Below are 21,175 nucleotides of genomic sequence, written 5' to 3' on the forward strand. Positions count from 1 at the left end.
AAACTTCCCAAATTTGATGAAAAGCATTAATGAACAAAGGCAGGGGAAATCACCAACTTCCAACTAGGATAAACTCAAGTAGATACATCCCCAAGATATCATACTTAAAATGTTGAAAAGCAAAGAGAAAATCTCCAAAACAGCAAGCAAAAAATGATTCATTACATTTAAGGGAACCTCAATAAAATTAAGTTAATCATCAGAAACAGTGGAGGCCAGATGACAGTGAGATGACATATTTAAAGTGCTGAAAGAGAAATTGTCAAACATGTACCTTACATTTAGTAAAATTCTTTCTCAAAAATGAAGGTAAAAACATTTCTAGATAAATAAAAACTAAGAGAATTCATTTATAACTGACTTTCATTCTAAGAAAAACTCAGTACATTTTAAAGGATAGTGATTACAAAAAAGTATATTCTTCAACAACAATGGAATGAAATGAAAAAAGCAATAACAGAAAGGAATTTGAGAAATTTACATATGTGTGGAAATTAACTAGTACCCTCCTGACTAAAGCATCAAAAAAGAAATCACAGTCACATTAAACTGAATGAAAATCTAACATAGCAAAACTTATGGAATGCAGTTAAGGCAGTGCTTAGAAAGAAATTTATAGCTGCAAATGTCATTATTTTAAAAAAAGGAAATATATTGAATCAGCATCCTACTCTTTCAACTTGGAACACTGGAAACAGAAGTGTTGCTTATACTCAAAGGAAAGAGAAGGAATAAAAGAATAAAGATTATAGCATATATGAAAGTAATAGAGAATACAAAACAATGGAGATTGTAAACAGCATTAAAATTTGTTTTTCTGAAAAGATCAACAAAAATTGTCAAAACTTTACCTAGGTTGACCAGGAGGAAAAAAAAAAGAGAGAGAAAAGTGTCAAATTGCTAAAATCAAGAATGAAAGAGAAGACATCATTAACAACCTTAGAGAAACAAAAAGAAATTCTAAGGGAATACTATGTAAAACTATAATGGATGAATTCCTAGAAAGACACAGACAACCGGAGCTAACACAAGGAGAAACTGAAAATCTGAGTAGACATTTAACAGTTTAGGAGATTGAATAAGTAGTTTAAAAACTTCCTCCCACAAAGAAAAGCCCAAGTCCGAATGACTTCACTAATGAATTCTACTAAATATTTAGAGGCAAACTAATGTCACTTCCTCTGAAACTTTCAAATATAGACAACATGGGGATATTTCCTATGAATCCAATATTATTCTGATACTGAAATAGAAACATCACAAAAAAGTAGACTGATATTCCTTACATAGATCCAATAATCCTCAATGAAATACTAGCAAGCTGAATACAGCTATGAATAAAGAGGGTAACATATCATGACCAAATGGGGTTTGAAGTGAAATGAAGTCGCTCAGTCGTGTCTGACTCTTTGCAACCCCATGGACTGTAGCCTACCTGGCTCCTCTGTCCATGGGATTTTCCAGGCAATAGTACTGGAGTGGTTGCCATTTCCTTCTCCAGGGGATCTTCCCAACCCAGGGATCGAACCTGGGTCTCCCGCATTGTAGACAGATGCTTTACCATCTGAGCCACCAGGGAAGTCCCTAAATGGAGTTTACACTAGCAATATGTTTTACTTTAACATACAAAATTAATTAATGTAATGCACACCATCAACAGAATAAAGGAAAAAAGCTTTGTGATCATCTCATTAGACACAGAAGAAGCATTCAACGAAATGCAGCATTCTTTCAAGATAAAGATACCCTTATAGCTCAAATGGTAAAGAATCTACCTGCAATGCCTGAGAACCAGGTTTGATCCCTGGGTCAGGAAGATCCCCTGGAGAAGCAAATAGCACCCCACTCCAGTATTTTTGCCTGGAGAATTCCATGGCCAGAGGGCCTGGTGGGCTATAGTCCATAGGGTCACAAAAAATTTGTCACAACTGAATGACGAAACCCACAACAAACTAAGAATAGAAGAAAGTTTCTCAATTTGATAATAGGCATTTTAAAAAATTCCATGCTTAAATCATACCTATTGGGGAAAGACTGAATATCTTCCCCCTAAAACCAAGAATAAGACAAAGATGACAATTCTTACCACTTTTATTCTATATTGTACTGGAGGTTCCAGCAAGAAGAAGTAATAAAAAACATTCATGTTGGAAAGGAGGAAGTAAAATTATCTCTTTTTGCAGATGACATGATCTTGCATACATAAAAACCTAAATAATCCACTAAAAATTATTAGAACCAATAAATGAGTTTAATAGAGCTTCAGGATACAAGATCAATATATAAAAATCAATTGTATTTTTATACACCAGTGATGAATAAACTGAAAACAAAACTAAGAAACAATTGCAGAAAGAATAAGCACTCAGGAATAAACTTAACAAAAAGAATGGAAAATATCCTACCCCGAAAAATAACAAAACATTTTTGAAGAGAATTAAAGATCACATTAAAAAGCAGAGACATTATTTTGCCAACAAAGGTCCATCTAGTCAAGGCTATGGTTTTTCCAGTAGTCATGTATGAATGTGAGAGTTGGGCTATAAAGAAAGCTGAGCGCCAAAGAATTGATGCTTTTAAACTGTGGTGTTGGAGAAGACTCTTGAGAGTCCCTTGGACTGCAAGGAGATCCAACCAGTCCATCCTAAAGGAAATCAGTCCTGAACATTCATTGGAAAGACTGATGTTCAAGCTGAAACTGCAATACTTTGGCCACCTAATGCAAAGACCTGACTCATTTGAAAAGACCCTGATGCTGGGAAAGATAGAAGGCAAGAGGAGAAGGGGACGTCAGAGGATGAGATGGTTGGATGGCATCACCAACTCAATGGACATGAGTTTGAGTAAATTCCAGGAGTTGGTGATGGACAGGGAGGCCTGACGTGCTGCAGTCCATGGGGTCACAAAGAGTGAGACACGACTGAGCAAGTGAACTGAACTGAAAAGATCACATAAATACAAAGAAAAAGGTCCCCTATTCATCTCATGCTTTATAATTTTCCATATGATTTTTAGCATTAAGTTGTCAACTTCTGAAAAAAGTCTGTTGGAATTTTGACAATTTCTCTGAATTTGTAGAATACGTAAGGGATATTGGCAATCTCCATGGTTTAAGTCTTTTAAACCAGTAGTTCTAGAACAACTGGATATCCACATAGGCAAAAGAATGGAGTTGGACTGCTTTCTCATACTATACATAAAACTAACTCAAGATGGATCAGAGACCAAACATAAGAGCTAAAGTTATAAAACTCTTTGAAGAAAATATTGCAGTAAATCTTCATAACTTTGGACTAGTTACTAGTTAACTATTACACCAAAAACACAATCAACAAAAGAAAAAACATATAAATTGAATTTCATAAAAAATTTTTTAAAACTTTATTCCTCAAAGGTTATCATCAAGATAATAAAAAGACAACCCAAAGAATGTGAGAAAATATTTGCAAATCAAATATCTGATAATATCTATACCCAAAATAAACAAAGAACTCTTACAGTTCATCAATGAAAAAACAAATAAGCTAATTCAAACATGGACAAATGATTTGAACAGAGACGCTTCCAAGAAGTTAAATAAATAATAAAATCACATGAAAAGATGATTACTATCATTATCATTAGGGAAGTGCTAACCAAAACCAAATGAGATAACACTTCATACCCACCAAGGTCACTATCAAAATTTCAGATAATATCAAGTGTTGATAAGAAAGTAAAAATTGGAATCTATATACATTTCTTATTTAAGTATAAAATGGTTTAGGAAATTATCTGGCTGTTCACAATGTTAAATATGGAGTTTCCATATGACTCCATAATTCCACTCCTAGATATACCCCAAGAAAATGAATACACAACCCCACACAAAACTAGTACACAAATACAACACCATAGTATGATTCCCTTTATATAAAATAACCTGAATAGACAAATCCATAGAGATAGAAGTAGATTAATAATTGACTGGGACTGGGGAGGCAGGGAGAATTGGGGAGTGACTGCTAATGGATAAAAGGATGATGAAAATGGTCCAAAATTGATTGTGGTGAGAAACACACAATTTTGTGACTGGTGATGAACACTAAAAACCACTGAATTGTAGAATTTAAATGGGTGAATTGTACATCATTAAAGCATCTAAGAAAAAAATGCTATGCACAGAAATTCCTTGGGGTTAATTGTGGTGCATACATAATTCAGAATTTCTTCCAAATGAGATGAGATGTTCTGCCAATTGAAGCAGAGCAGTGGTTGTCAAAATTTACAAGTTTAAAAAATATGCATATACATATGTACAGCTATCTATGTATTTCTATTTGCTCATCATAGATATTATAGAAATTTTGAAATTTTAATTTTTTAGTCAGAAAACTAAGTGTACTAGAGTGGAGTTAAAATTCTGAAGATGAATCATCTAAATTTTGTTTGCATTTTATTCATAAGCAGTTGGAAATTTCAAATATAAGTATTCAATGAGTGGAATAACAAAACTCTGCAGGTTTTATTGCACTTACATGCATTTATTATAAACCATATTTTATTGAAATATAGCTTTATGTAAGAAAAATTAAATATGAAATATCACAAGCTGTATGCACACCTAATCTTTAAATTCTATAATTAAAATTTGGAATATCTCAATTAATGGTATGAATCATTTGATAGAGCTCATATTTTCAATAGGATAAATTTATAATCTGTATTAGAATACACAAAAATTTTCATAGATGTATGTAAAGTAGCTATTAGGATCAAAATTAGGGAAAGGAAAAAGAAAGATGGCACAAAAAGTAAAATCAGGAAATATAACTGAGACAGTGGGACATTTTAAAATTATATAGTCTTATGCCATTAAATTTTAAAACCAAGATTGATACTTAAAACCTGGATAACATGTTAAAACCAGAGAATGGAATCCCTGGGGATTCAGTGGTTAAGATTCAGTGCTTTCACTACTGTGGGCACAGGTTTGATCCCTGGTTGGGGAACTAAGATCCTCCTAGCTGTGTGGTATTACCAGAAATAAATAAATAAATAAAATAAAATAAAATTTAAAAAACTGGGGAGGAGAGATGAGGAATGACCAAAATTGTCCCAAGACAGAGAAAATCTGATTAAGCTGCTGCTGCTGCTAAGTCACTTCAGTTGTGTCCGACTCTGTGCCCCATAGACGGCAGCCCACCAGGCTCCACCATCCCTGAGATTATCCAGGCAAGAACACTGGAGTGGGTTGTCATTTCCTTTTCCAATGCATGAAAGTGAAAAGTGAAAGTAAAGTCTCTCAGTCGTGTCCGACTCTTCGTGACCCCATGGAGTGCAGCCTACCAGGCTCCTCCATCCATGGGATCTTCCAGGCAAGAGTACTGATTAAGCTACTAAGTATAAAATAAATTGAATTGGTAAACAGTTCTTCATATTAAAATAATAAGTACTAGATGGTCCGGGGATAACTTCAGAAAGAACTTTTAATTCTTTAAAGAATAAATAATTATGTCTTATATAAACTTAGTATGGAAAAAGAAGAGAGGAAGAGGAGGTGGAGAAGGTGGGGGAAGGGGACAAAGAGAGAGAAGAAACATTACCCATTTTAATTTATAAGATCACTGATGGGGCTTCCCTGGTAGCTCAGTTGGTAAAGAATCCACCTGCAATGCAGGAGACCCTGGTTTGATCCCTGGGTTGGGACGATCCCTGGTTTGGGAAGATCCCTGGAGGAGGGCATGGCAACCCTCGCCAGTATTCTTGCCTGGAGAATCCCCATGGACAGAGAAACCTGGTGGGCTGCAGTCCCTGTGGTCACAAAGAGTCGGACGCAACTGAGAGATTAAGCATGCATGCATAATACTGATATCAAAACAGGACAAAGGTGACAGGGGAATTAAAAAAAAACTTTGTCTAGTTTTACTTATGAATATTAATGTTTACAATGGTATTAAAAGAATATGACAAGAATTCAGATTCTTTAAAACTATATTACCATTAAAAAAATTGAATTCTTTAAACTATATTACTACCCAGCTTTCCAGGTGCCACTAGTGGTAAAGAATGCCTGCCAATGCAGGAGGCATAAGCAACACAGGTTCGATTCCTGAGTCAGGAAGATCCCTGGAGGAGGGCTTGGCAACCCACTCCAGTATTCTTGCTTGGAGAATCCTATGAACAGAGGAGCCTGGTGAGCTACAGTCCATAGAGTTGCAAAAAGTCAGACAGGACTGAAGCAACTTAGCACACATGCACCATTACTCTTATAACCTCAAAAAATGTAGAAAAAGTATTTATAATAGTCAACACTTATTTGTGATTTAATAAAACAGCAGCAAAGAAACAAGTTTTTAAAACAATCATTCCGAGCTAGGAATGGAGAAAATTTTCTTAATCTAATGAATGTTATCAATCGAAAATAAATAGAGAAAAAAATCCTCAGTTTTGAAATACTAGAATTATCCCCATTCATTTAAGGATAAAACACAGAAAACAACTATTTATTTGATTTTTTCCTGGTGCTCTGTCATTTTCCCTTTATTCTATTGATCAGATTGCTATGGCCAGGCTCAGATTCAAAGCATGGAAAAAAGACTCCACTTCTTAAATAAAGGAACCGCAAAGTCATGTTGACCTAAAACTAAGAGACTGACAGTTATTTCTCCAGCAAAAATGGATTTATTCAGGATCAAGGAATTGCGATTTGTGGTCTGCAATGACTCAGTGACTAAACAACAACAACAACACATAATGTTGTACTATTCCTATGAAACTATTCCAAATTGCCACTGGATAAACACATTGCCAGCCAGTAGATAATGACCTAGGCTACCCATCTCCTCCAGACTACTCTGTTTTGATTTTGCTAACTGATGATTTGAGTTGCATGTATTCTCTCTTCCTGTGCTGTTAACTCCCATTTTTGTTTTAAATTCACAAACAAGAGCTAGCCTTTGAAATCCTATCCCCCCCTACCCAGAGCCCCAGGAAAAAGCAGAGCCCCAGTTACATGCTCTCTCACTCTCTTTCGCTTTACCTGTGACCTCACTGACTATGTGCCCCAAGTGTGTCATGTAATTTCCAGCTCCTGTGTCAATAAGCCTTTTTTTAAATTTCTTAATTTAAACGTTATTGCTGATGGCATTTTACAGTCCTAAGAACCAAAAGAGCAGGTTCAGCCACAGCGTTGTTATCAATAGGCCAAGACCAACAAGCAACAAGATGGAAGAAGGCAAGGTCTAAGACTGTGTACAAATGAAATAACAGAATTATGAAAAAAATAATTTGTGTTTCCAAAATATCAGCCTCATTTATATACATTATTTAGACTATCTGGCTTTTGGGAGCTATGTTTTTAAGCAAAAGGAACTAAACTCACTGGCTTTCAAAGTGAACTCTTAGGAACCTAAGGAGCTGGTGCTCCCCCAATCCTACCTTTTTTTTTTTTCAGTGAGTGCATCTGTCCTTGCTTTGATCATTTTACATGTGAGCTTGGTAAACATTTTTCCTGTAAAGAAAGGACGAAGAAGTGTTTGAATCTTATTCCATTTGTATGCTCTGTAGACCCCATGGAGATTGGCAGTGTAGACCCTTTGAATTGATGCTTTCACAGTGTGGTGGTGGAAAAGACTCTTGAGAGTTCCTTGGACTGCAAGGAGATCAAACCAGTCAATCCTCAAGAAAATCAACCCTGAATCTTCATTGGAAGGATTGATGCTGAAGTTGAAGCTCTAGTACTTTGGCTACCTAATGTGCTAACTCATTGGTAAAGACTGATGCTGGGAGAGATTAAGGGCAGGAGGAGAAGAGAACAATAGAGGATAAGATGGTGGGATGGCATCACTGACTTAAAGGACCTGAGTTTGAGTAAATTCCAGGAGGTGATGATGGACAGGGAGACCTGGTGTGCTGCAGTTCATGGAGTCACAAACAGACACGACTGAGTGAACAACCTGTTGTCCCAATTGTCCTGCAACCTCCACCCATGCCTCCAATGCACCAGTGTCTATTTGAAAGGAACATGGTTTTGTTAATGCGAGAAAGAAAAGAGAAGCATGCATCTCACCCCCCAAGAGGTCCACTGGACTTTGCAGCAAAAGGTTCAAGGTAAAAGCTGGTATCAATGATCAGGTCTTAGAAAAGACCATCATTCTGGGAGACTGAAGGCAGGAGGGAAGGGGATGACAGAGGACCAGATAGTTGGATATCATCACCAACTCAAGACATGAGTTTGAGCAAGCTCCAGAAGACTGTGAAGGACAGGGAAGCCTGGCATGCTATAGTCCATATGGTCGCAGAGTCAGACATGACTGAGCGACTGAACAACAACAAGAACAAAAGCTAATGTAACTACTCATGAGCAATTCTATGAGTTTCTGAAAACAAAGGGATTCCATATCCCTAGAGAATCAAGTATGGCACAGAGCAGAATCCTACTGGTCCTCAGCTCTGTAAGGAATTCAAGGCTGGTCTAGCACCCCAAGGATTAGAAGCTTTAGAAGTATCCAGAGATTGCCCTAGGTACAAACATTACTCTCCTGACAGGCATCATAGTCAAACAGGTATCAAAATAGCATAGGAAGCCAGGGAAAAAGAGAAAAAAGAGGACATGTTCTGTGGTCATTGTCACTGATTCACTGGCTTATAACCCACTTCTTGGGGATTCCTAGAAGTAACAGAAGGACTCTTTGGGGAAGACACTGAAGTACTCTCACTACTAATATAGTCTGTATTTAGCTAGGATGCATTTAGCCATCATACTACTGTCTCCAAAACAAATACTGTTGAACATGGTTTTTTCTCATCTAGACAGAAACATATACATTCACACAAATTCCATTGTAATTGCTCTTGTTATTTATGTAGTAGGACAACTTCCAGCTGAAGGAGTGATGCATCTGAATAAGCATTTCCACGATGTTACTTTTATATTTGAATAAGAATTCTGGTTTTGTTCCCAGTCTCACCTCTGACTCATCATTGTGAAACCAAGAAATCAATTAGCCTCTCAGCACCTCAAAATCTCTCTTCTGTGAATGAGGATAATGGGTAACCTTCTCTTGCTTCACTGAATTGTTGTAAAGTTTAATTAGATAATGTTCACACAGCCCTTTGAACTCTACTAATTAAATTGATGTGTAAATATGGTGCTTCTTTTTATCAGGATGCCTTGACTGAGCCATTTCATAAAGAAAGATGACTGTGATAGGAGGATTCATAGGGAAAAAATTACTTAAAAAAAAATTCTTGTGAACTAAATTCTGAGATTGTCAAATAACCATGTGAAATCATGTGAAAATACCTAGTTGGGATTCTAAGGATATGGCCTCTACTTACTCAAGGAGTGTTGGTTTTACCTTCATATAAAAGTAAACAGTTCCTAGGGTGTAGAATTATGTCCTGTTTATACTTTAAATAATGCTGTTGTTTTTCTAAGTGCTATATTTATCCAGTATATTTTGCTAAAACAGCATTGGTTGTTTTTTTCATATTTGTCATATAAGGGACCAAAAAATAACAGATTTGAAATAGCCTAATAAACTTATAACCTTTGAAATAGTGTGATTCTGTGTAAACCATCCATTGGTTAGTCTGCTTATCAATAAAAGAGATTTCACCCACAACAACAGAGAAATCTTAGATGAATCAAAATCTTACTAAATTTTCTGATGAGAATGCTGTTGCTGCTGCCACATCGCTTCAGTCGTGTTCGACTCAGTGCAACCCCATAGATGGCAGCCCACCAGGCTCCCTAGTCCTTGGGATTCTCCAGGCAAGAACACTGGAGTGGGTTGCCATTTCCTTCTCCAATGCATGCAAGTGAAAAGTGAAAGTGAAGTCGCTCAGTCGTGTCCGACTCCTAGCAACCCTATGGACTGCAGCCCACCAGGCTCCTCTGTCCATGGGATTTTCCAGGCAAGAGTACTGGAGTGGGTCGCTATTGCCTTCTCCACTGATGAGAATAGTTCACTCTAAAATAATTATCCCAATTATTTTCGAAATTTGCATTCATAAAGACCTTTTGTTTCTGTCAGAAATAACTTCATAGATGGATTAATTCGCTTGTGGTAAAAAAAAAAAATCATAAGCCTACCTCCATAAACCTATCTCAGGCTTTAGTATGTAATTTTATTTATAAGTTAGAATTTTTTAAAAATTAATTTATTTTTAAAGGTTACACCCCATTTATTGTTATTATAAAGTATTGGTTATTTTCTCTGTGCTGTGCAATATATCCCTGTAGCTTATTTTCTACATCACAGTGTGTATCTCTTACTCTCCTACCCCTATCTTGTCCCTCCCTCTTCCTTCTCCTCACTGTTAACCACTAGTTTGTTCTCTATATTTATTTCTGCTTTCTTTTTGCTGTATTCACAAGTTTGTTGTATTTTTTAAATTTCACACATAAATGCAGTATCATACAGTATTTGTCTTACTCTTTTGAAGTATCTCACTTAGCATAATACCCTCCAAATCCATACATATTACTACAAATGACAAAATTTCATTCTTTTTTTATGGCTGAGTATTATTCCTCTGTGTGTGTGTGTGTGTGTGTGTGTGAGTGAGAGAGAGTATGTGTGTATATCACATCTTCTTTATCCATTCACCTGTTGATAGACACTTATGTTGCTTCCATATCTGGACAATTGTAAATAATTTTGGTATAAACATTGGAGTGTGTTATCCTTTCAAATAAGTTTTTTTCAGACATATACCTAGGAGTGTAATTGCTGGTTCTATTTTTAATTTTTTGAAAAACTTCCATTCTGTTTCCCCAGTGGCTACATCAGTTACATTCCCACAAACAATGTACAAAATTCCCTTTTCTACACATCCTTGCCAACAATTTGTTATCTGTGTTCATTTTATGATAGCCATTCTGACAGGTGTGAAGTGATATCTCACTGTAGTTTCGATTTGCATTCTGTTAAGGTTTAGTGATGTTAAGCATCTTTTCATGTGCCTATTGGCTACTATCTTCATGTCCCTTTGGAAAAATGTATATTCAGGTTTTCTGCCCACCTTTTAATTGTTTTTTTTTTTTTATGTTAAGCTGTATTGATATGTATTAATATGGGCTCTTTAATGTATGTTCAATATTAACTCCTTATCCGTCATATCATTTGCAAATATTTTCTTCCATTGGGTAGGCTGGTGTTTTTTTTGTCAATGGTTTCCTTTACTGTGCAAAATATTTTGGGTTTAATTAGGCCCCTTTTGTTTATTTTTGCTTTTATTTGCTTTGCTTTAGAAGACAGATCCAAAAAATATTACTACAATTTATGTCAGAGTGTTCTGCCTACGTTTTCCTTTAGGAGTTTTATGGGTTTTGGTCTTAAATTTATGTCTTTAATAAGTTGTTGTTGTTGTTGTTTTTACTGAAGTCTTCCATTCATTTTGAGTTTATTGTTATACATGGTGTTAGAGAATGTTCTGACTTCATTCTCTTATGTGTTCAGTTTAGTTCAGTTCAGTCGCTCAGTTGTGTCTGACTCTTTGCGACCCCATGAATCGCAGCACACCAGGCCTCCCTGTCCATCACCATCTCCCGGAGTTCATTCAAACTCACATCCATCGAGTTGGTGATGCCATCCAACCATCTCATCCTCTGTCGTCCCCTTCTCCTGCCCCCAATCCCTCCAGCATCAGAGTCTTTTCCAGTGAGTCAACTCTTCGCATGACGTGGCCAAAGTACTGGAGTTTCAGCTTTAGCATCATTCTTTCCAAAGAACACCTGGGGCTGACCTCCTTCAGAATGGACTGGTTGGATCTCCTTGCAGGCCAAGGGACTCTCAAGAGTCTTCTCCAACACCACAGTTCAAAACCATCAATTCTTCGGCGCTCAGCTTTCTTCACATTCCAACTCTCACATCCATACGTGACCACAGGAAAAACCATAGCCTTGAATAGACGGACCTTTGTTATGTCTCTGCTTTTGAATATACTATCTAGGTTGGTCATAACTTTTCTTCCAAGGAGTAAGTGTCTTTTAATTTCATGGCTGCAATCACCATCTGCAGTGATTTTGGAGCCCAGAAAAATAAAGTCTGACACTGTTTCCATTGTTTTCCCATCTATTTCCCATGAAGTGATGGAACCAGATGCCATGATCTTAGTTTTCTGAATGTTGAGCTTTAAGCCAACTTTTTCATTCTCCTCTTTCACTCTCATCAAGAGGCTTTTTAGTTCCTCTTCACTTTCTGCCATTAAGGGTGGTGTCTTCTGCATATCTGAGATTATTGATATTTCTCCCGGCAATCTTGATTCCAGCTTGTGCTTCTTCCAGTCCAGCATTTCTCATGATGTACTCTGCATAGAAGTTAAATAAGCAGAGTGACAATATACAGCCTTGACATACCCCTTTTCCTATTTGGAACCAGTCTGTTGTTCCATGTCCAGTTCTAACTGTTGCTTCCTGACTTACATATAGGTTTCTCAAGAGGCAGGTCAGGTGGTCTGGTATTCCCATCTCTTTCAGAATTTTCCACAGTTTATTTTGAGCCACACAGTCAAAGGCTTTAGCATAGTCAATAAAGCAGAAATAGATGTTTTTCTGTAACTCTCTTGCTTTTTCGATGATCCAGCGGATGTTGGCAATTTGATCTCTGGTTCCTCTGCCTTTTCTAAAACCATCTTGAACATCTGAAAGTTAATGGTTCATATATTGCTGAAGCTTGGCTTGGAGAATTTTGAGCATGAATTTACTAGCGTGTGAGATGAGTGCAATTGTGTGGTAGTTTGAGCATTCTTTGTCATTGCCTTTCTTGGGGATTGGAATGAAAACTGACCTTTTCCAAGCTGTCCAGTTTTACCAGCACCATTTATTGAAGAGACTGTCTTTTCTCCATTATATATTCTTGCTTCCTTTGCCATAGATTAATAGACCATAAGTGCATGGGTTTATTTCTTGGCTCTCTAATCTGTTCGTTGCTCTACATATCTGTTTTGTATCAATACCAGGCTGTTTTGATTACTGTAACTTTCTAGTATAGCCTGAAATTAGGTAGGGTGATTCTTCCAGCTCTGTTCTTTCTCAAGATTGTTTTTGCATGCTAGAAATTTTTACTGATGATATTATTAGTGTGCAACAATGAAATTTCATGTTACTGAATATCCTAGAATATAGAGTTGATATGTTTTATTAGGAATTCAAAGAACTGATATAAGAGTTTTGAAAATTGCTAAATATAAAGTAGGGAGTTTGCAATAACAAATATTTATATAAAATCTAACAGCTATTTTATTGTACTTATAATGTTTCTTATTACCTATTTACTTGAGGAATACATCTGCTGATAGGCCAACATAGCCTAAAAGTATTTTGAATTTTTAGAAACTTAAAATTCAGTTTCTGATTCACATCTTCTAAAATATATGTTCTTCTGCAAATCTTCCTTTGAATGATAAGAATATAATTACAGGAAAATTTCAGATTGTTTAGGTCCCAATAGAGGATTTTGTAAAAGTATTAGGATGACTTAGTAAACTCCTGGGTATAACAATAGCCCAGATATGTATATTTTTGATATTTCCAGAAGAAGGCCAATAACTATTGATTATTATGATCTAAAAGAAATCATAATAGTCAATTATGATTAACACTACAGAAAGGACACTAAAGGAAACAAAATACATATCTAAACTAGAACATATTGTCTCAGGAGACACAAGGATAAAACAGAATTTGAGGTTGCTACTACAGGGAACTGGGGAATGAATATTCTATTTATGGATCTAAAACTCTGAATGATTCTATATCCTCAGCCCATTGGTGTTTTTACCTAGAAGGACAGGAGTTTTAAGAACCAGTCCATTTTCTATTAGTTTTGGTCTGTCTTTAGCTTGTGCTTAAAGAGAATATTATGTATCAGAGTCGCCTGAAGAAGTGTTAAAATGCAGAGTCCTGGGCCATATCTGGCCTGCTGACTCAGGACACAGGCAGTCTAACAAGCTCCCCAGGTGAAACTCACTAAAACTTAAGAACATCTCAACAAAAGTGCTTTTCTCACTAGATAGAGGTTTAGATAAAAGTTGAGTCCTATTAATGCCAATAGTATTAGAAGTGCCAATACTATAGAAGTGTTACCCACAAAAACTCCAGCATTTCTTTGAGATCTTCAATTTGAACTTGATTTAGACACAGTAAGTCTAAGTTAATATGCCAGTTAGTTGAGACCTAATTATGAATAGGAAGTCCTCAGAGTTTTCAGGAAAGAGACTATCAAGAAATCACTTAATTTGTTGATGATTCCACTTTCAGCATACATCTATCCCTATCAAATTAGCAAGTGTGGGGTCACTGAGGAGCCAAGACTGCACTTCTGCTCTCAGCCAGAACATGTGGAATGTCTGAGTATTCTTAAACACCCACCACCTGAGTGGTCTGTTTACTCCAAGGGAGATGTTGAATTAAATAGCAAAGTTTAAGACTAATAAAGTAGTGCCCAGATCAAGCAAAAGGTTGCCTTCTAACATTATGAGAAAATTCTCCTTGTGAATATTCAAGGATAAAATGAGAGACTGGGCATTTGATTCCTTTTCTTCCTCCTCTTCGTCCTCATAGGGAGTGTCTAATTGTTTTATCTGAGTCTTATTCTTTGTTCTCATGTTCTTTTAAAAACGCTCAGTAAAGTTCTGGATGTCTGTCAATGGGTCTATTATTCCATTCTAGTTTTTCTAGGATGTTTTAAATTATAGATTTTAAATTCTAAATGTTTCTAGTGTATTAAACTTTCTATTTCAGGCTTAAAGGTATTGGCAGAAAGTTAGCAGAGAGCTCATTACATCTGCAGCAGGAGTTACTTATGAGAACTGTCTAAAGGTATTAAAGAACTTGTCTCTGAATTCTCCAGTGGATGGTTCCTTTCTTTGTAAGACAGAATCAGCATTCAATCTAAGCTCATAGGAGGGGATAGTTTCCAAAAGACCTTGTCTAATATACACAACTTTTCTAAATTCTTCTGATTTCTTATACAAATTGGGTTCTTTGAATCCTATCTTTCCATCCAACTCTTTAATAACAGAACACATATGTACTACTTGATATACACTTGAGGGTACTGAATTATTGACTCCTAAAACTATTTCTAGTTCCTCTGCAAATTTTATCACTTGGCTTGTTGGCTCAGTATGAGACTAGGCCTTAAAACAACGCAATTTTCCCTGTTTCTGATGGTGAGGGGAGGGGTGGTTAATTGTATGAAGTAATTGCACTTTGGAGATTTTTCTAGCCAGTTAGGAGGTAAAAGGAACAAGTCAGAGGAAGTGGATAAAGTTAAGCTGGGGGAAGATAAATAATAAGATAAGAGCTATTTGATTTGTACCAAGACTTGGAAGACTCTAAAAGAGATCATTTTTGGTTTTTCACTTTTTGTTTGCTTCGGTGAAGACATATTTTAAGGGGACAGTTTTAGAATCTAAATGCCTCAGATACTCCCTCTGAAACATAAAAAAAAAAAAAATGCAGAACATTGGATATTTGGGATGCCGTGCTAATGCTAAATCACTTCAGTTGTATCCAACCCTTTGTGGTCCAATGGGCTGTAAGCCTGCCAGGCTCCTCTGTCTATGAAATTCTCCAGACAAGAACACTGGAGTAGGTAGCCATTCCCTTCTTGAGAGGATATTCCTGACCTAGGGATCGAACCCAGGTCTCCTGCACTGCAGGCAGATTTTTTATCATCTTCGCCAAGGGAACAAGTGAGCTGAGGCAAAACTTATCCATAGGATTTTCCAAAATTCAAAAGACACTTTCCAAATTTTCAGTCTTCAGGGTCAGTTTGAATAATGGGTTTATCTACCTTACCCACATCGCCTCCCTGTGAACTCTTCCTTTATAGATATACAACAAAAGATGACAGCGATAGAGACAAATGGTGTTGTAAGTAATAGCACTGACTTCCACCAAGGATAAAAGTAATTTAACTGAACATATAATCAAAGGATTCCTAAAATGAGTTTCTTATTTAAAGAAGACAAAATAAACTCAGCATTTGGGGATTTTTAAAGAAAAGAAATCAGAGTTGGGACTCAATGCAAGACTTACCTCATCATCCCAGTCACAGAGGCCGACAGCTCCCTGTACCAGGAAGAGGCTCAAAGGGCCAAAGAGGCAACCATGGTTCCAACCTGAGGTCCTGGACCATGGCCAAGAGAAGTTCTTGATCAGATTTTCACAGATCCCCAGTACTCTTGAACACTGGTTTCCCCCGGATGTCATCCAAACAATCCATCAATAAGACAAATCTGAGTTAGGTTAGAGAAACATGGGAGAACACTATCTTGACAGTCCCTTAGAGGCAGTGGTGTGCTGGAGCTAACTCTTATTAGCCTGAGAAGGATTCTGAACATCTCTTCCCAATTCCATGTTCAGTCATGTCACCTTGGTAACTTGACGTCAGCCATGATAGGAATACTTATACCACAGAAATCACCAAATTCCACAAATCAGAAATCGCCAACTACCACCCCCCCCCACCCCGCCACCCCACACAAGCCCCAGTGAGCTACTTTACCTTAGTAACATCTTAGGGTGTAGAAGCAAAGTTGGAATATTTGGGATATGTTGAAGTTTGTTTTGGGGGTTTCCCTGGTGGCTCAGATAGTAAAGAATCTGCCTGCAATGCAGGAGATGTGGGTTTGATCCTTGGGTGGGGAAGATCCCCTGGAGATGGAAATGGCAACCCATTCCAGAATGCTTGCCTCAAGAATCCCATGGTTAGAGGAGCCTGGTGGGCTACAGTCCATGGGGTTGTTCTTGAAGTTTGTTTTAAGGCAAGTCTCTTAATAAGAGATTTTCAGTAGGATTAGGTAAAGATCATAATATAAAAGTTTAGGTTTGAAGACACAACAAGGAGAGGATTTAAAGCAAGGATTTTCGAGTCTCAAAAATTTTGATACTATCTGTTGAGATGTCAAACAGTTTGATGTTAATTAAAATAAGTCTTTTGATGTGTTCCTGAGACAATAAAATTGCTTAAAATTTTTATCTTTCTGAGCAAGAGTTTCCTAGAGTAATAAAGTTGCATTGATAAAGATAATGAAATAATAAAGTTATGTTAATATATAGAGTAAGTTATGTGGATGTGGATGGTTTTGGTTCTCATATAATGCTTGAGTCTTGAAATTATATAAGAATTAAGGATAAGTTTCTATGGAACTATCGCATCAAAAAGAAAAAGCTCATAGGAAATATTCACTTGAAACTACTGTTCATTTTCAACTTTAACAAAAAAGCAAATAAAAATTTTTCTGACTTCACATTCTACTAGTATCTAAAATCTTTTTTGGACTAATATCTAAAATCAGTCCATGGGGTTGCAAAGAGTCAGACGCAACTGAGTGACTGAACTGAACTAGACTGAAAGTCTTTTCCAAATGTTTAAATAGTTTTTAATATGCCACTTTATCAAATGATAATAATTTAATTTAAATACATTGCATTTGTTTATTTGGGGAACCAAACGCCTCATGTCTAAGAAATTTCTTTTCAGTGTCTTTTAAGGTACAATTAATGAACAACTTTACTTCCAGTCATTTGTCTGTACAAGACAACAATGTCAGTGGACAACTTATTTAACATATCTGAAGCAGGTATCCTATATGCATATTTGTTATCATTTCAACTGTTAAGTACAATTTGTATTATTTCTTCCTTTTGTTTAGCAGAATGACAGGGTCAGAAGTCTGCAAGGATTCAGAAGTGAATTACTTGAGAGAAGAAAGAAAAAAGAATTATTTTAATTAGAGGAAAGAGAATCTTTAAATCATAAAATTTGAAAGCATCATTAACTTTCCCTATTCAATCTCATCGTTACCCTATTGTGGACATTTCTAATAGGGAATAAGGACAGTATTTCTCTTTGTGGCTTATTATTCTTAAAATATTCTCTGTATTGAGCTAAAATCTATTCCCTTCCTTGTCCCTTCATTCTTCCTTCTGAAAATATATAAAGTAAATCAACTCCTTATACAGTTTAACACATTGAAGACACAATTACTGGGTTTTGATTATTTTTAGTTTTTAGGGTTTTTTTTTTTTTTCCCCCTGAGAAAGGCAACTTGAGTTTATTCAACCATTCCTCTGTTTCGGAGATATTCAGTGTGTGGACCAATACTGACCCATGGCTGTTCCTTACCCTTTGGTAACTATAAGTTATAGATCCAAATCAACATAAAGAGCTGCAGCAGAATATAAATCAGCATACTGGGACTTCCCTTGTGGTCCAGTGGTTAAGAATCTGCCTGCCAATACAGAGGACAAGAGTTCAATCCCTGGTCAGGGAACTAAGATCCTATATGTCACAGGATAACGATAAACCCACGTGCTGCAACAGAGTGCCTGCACACTGCAAGAAGACCCAGCTCTGCCAAAGTAAAAAAAGAAATCAGCATATTGCTATTTTCATTGAAAAACTCTTTCTATGAAAAAATAAAGCTAGGTGAATTTAAAAGCGTGTTTACTGATATAGTTGTTTTACATTGTGGCATAAACTTTTTCTTCTTGTCACAACCTGATGGGTAAACAGTTGAACCAACTAGTTTGATAGCACTTGTTCCATATGACATGATTTCCAGATCCATTTTCATCATTCTTCTCGAGATCAGCCTCCAGAATACAACCAACATTTTCAGAGAGAGTCTGCTGAAAATATAGTGGAAAACATTACATCCCTGTATCTGGACATTATTTGTCTTGGAACAACCTAATAGTTTTTAGTGAGAGTGAGTTTTTAATCAAGTACAGCCAGCTAGTCAGAATTATATACAGAACCTCTTTCAAATTCTTATTGCTATTGATAGTCCACTATTCCAAAGTAGCTACCTACTAGCTGTTCTGTCCAATTTTGTGTCATTTGCTAATATGGATTATGCAGCTTTTGCTGTATTAAAAAACAACCAAACACCCCCAAACTCAGTCAATTTAAACAACACCCTTTAAAATAAATTTCTCATGAGTCTGGTTCAGCTGGTCAGTTATGGTGATCTTACCTCAAATATTCTGACTGTGACTTGTCTTGTTCAAACATCTGCCTTCAGCTGGTGGTTGGCTGGATGACTGGTCTAGGATGGCTTCCCTGAAACGACTCAGCTCTCTTCCACGGGATTTGGATCTGCCAGCAGGGAGGCTTGTATTTGTTCTCATGGCTGTGACAGGGTTCCAAGAGAGAGAGGAAACACACAAGACCTCTATAAGAATTAGTCCCATCCCTGCCATAAAGTAGAGCAGAGAAGGGTGGAAAATGGACCTGGAGGAAGACAAAGATAAAATAACTATTGTGATGCCAATGCATTCTTCCGAATTCTCACAAAATTTGAAAATGGCACTGAAAGATACTTTTCATGGAAGACCTCAAGAGACCTTCTTATAGATGCATTGATAAGCTGTTTTAGAATGTATTATTTAACCAGTCATGACTCTACCATTGAGAGCTTTTATTCAACCCATGTTTTTCCATCATGTTTCACTGAATCCCATCATAAGGCTTCAGTGAAAAACTGTCAAACTTGCTGCTGCAGATAAGAAATCATCATAGTTTCCTGAACACGAATGATCATCACTGCATTATTTATGATACCAAAGTATTGAAAAGACTGCAGGAATGAATAACTTACTATGGTAATTTATATAATAAATTATTTCATGTGGTTTTAAATTTTTAAATAATTGATGAAAAAGGAAAATGCTTACAATTTAATTTTAATTCAAAGATAAACAATGAGGCACAATACAAACAAAACTATATATCTTTTTATAGGCTTTTATATCTAATGAAGAAACATTTTGAAATCCTAGAAACAAATACAATAAAATACATTTATTATCTTTGGATGGCAAGATTATAGTGATTTTTGTTTTCAGCATAACCTTTTAGATATTTTTGACACTTTCTGCAATGGACATATGTAACATCATCAGCAGAAAAAAAAAAAGAATGCATTCAGTTGTTTTCCATTTTGTAATTTTCCTGAGAATTAGAATCAAGCTCACATTTCCCTCACTTTGGAAAACTGTGTATTTGACTACTGCCAATTGATATTCATTGAGATACTGTATTGAATGGTCCTAATTGAAAGGGAAATCTGGCTCTTTCCCCAAATCATAGTAGCTGGATTTTAATAACTACTTCATTGTCATTTTAATTTTAAAACTATTTCCTGCTGCCATAATCACTTATGGTTTCTTTTTCTACTGGCTGCTAAGAATATACAAGATTTTATTACTTTATTTGGAGCATTACTCAATATCTATGCTAGAACTGATAAGAAAGGAGAACTTCTCTGGGACAGGATAGGAAAGCAAGAGAAGAATATCTCTCAAGCATTGATAACCATCTTGGTTGTATCGTTGGTGTGGCTGAGGAACCTTGTCAGCTAGCTGCATCTATTTTGGCTCTGTCTTCTTAGCCTTTTAATTCTTACTATCACTAAAAATCATATGTCACAAGATGACAGTTAACGCATCTGGATATTCAGATGATAGAAGAAAGCCTCTGATGATACCAGATTACCCTATTCTGGTTAAGGGATGTAGTATGAAAATGAGTAAATCACATTCCAGACACAGTGTCCTCCAGAGGCACGCTGATGGAATAAAGGTGGACACAAATTCTTTGATTCTCCTCCCGTTGGGAAGTGGCGTCTCTACCCCTCCTTTTCAATCTAAGTGGATTCTGTCACTGCCTGACCAGTAGAATATGACAGAAGCAACACTGTGCTAGTTTCCAGGTTCCATCCTCAAGCAATGGGTGCCTTCTATTTCCTGCCACTTGGAACACTCACTTCTGGATTGGAATACTCACTCCTGGAAGCCAGCTACAGGGCTGTGAGAAGTCCAAGCTGCACAGAGAGGCCACATATGTGTGCTCTAGTCAGCATCCCCAGACGAGCTCAACTGCAGGCCTGTGAATGCACCACCTCGGACAACCAGCGATGTCACAGGTTGAGATGCTTCAAACTGCAGCCACTAATTGACTCCATTTATATGAAAGACCCCCAGGAAGATCCATCCAGCTGTGCTCAGTCAACTCATACAACTGTGGAACATAATAATAAGTTGTTGGTTTAAGACACTGAGTTTAGGAATGATTTGTTAACTTATAGCAAAAAAAAAAAAAAAAAAAAAAGGAGCACTAGCTATTGTTAGCTGATATTGTTGCACCTGAAATAAAATTTGAAAAGAGTTATA

At 36.5% G+C, this 21,175-nt stretch overlaps 1 protein-coding gene across 1 annotated transcript in view; it reads left to right on the forward strand.

The window, feature by feature from the left end:
- The window catches only part of LOC102179276 (probable bifunctional methylenetetrahydrofolate dehydrogenase/cyclohydrolase 2), a 125,029-nt gene that overhangs the window by 75,651 nt on the left and 28,203 nt on the right, over window positions 1-21,175 (forward strand). The window lies entirely within an intron of this gene.

Source organism: Capra hircus, chromosome 6 (assembly GCF_001704415.2).
Source record: "Capra hircus breed San Clemente chromosome 6, ASM170441v1, whole genome shotgun sequence".
Lineage (NCBI taxonomy): Eukaryota > Metazoa > Chordata > Mammalia > Artiodactyla > Bovidae > Capra > Capra hircus.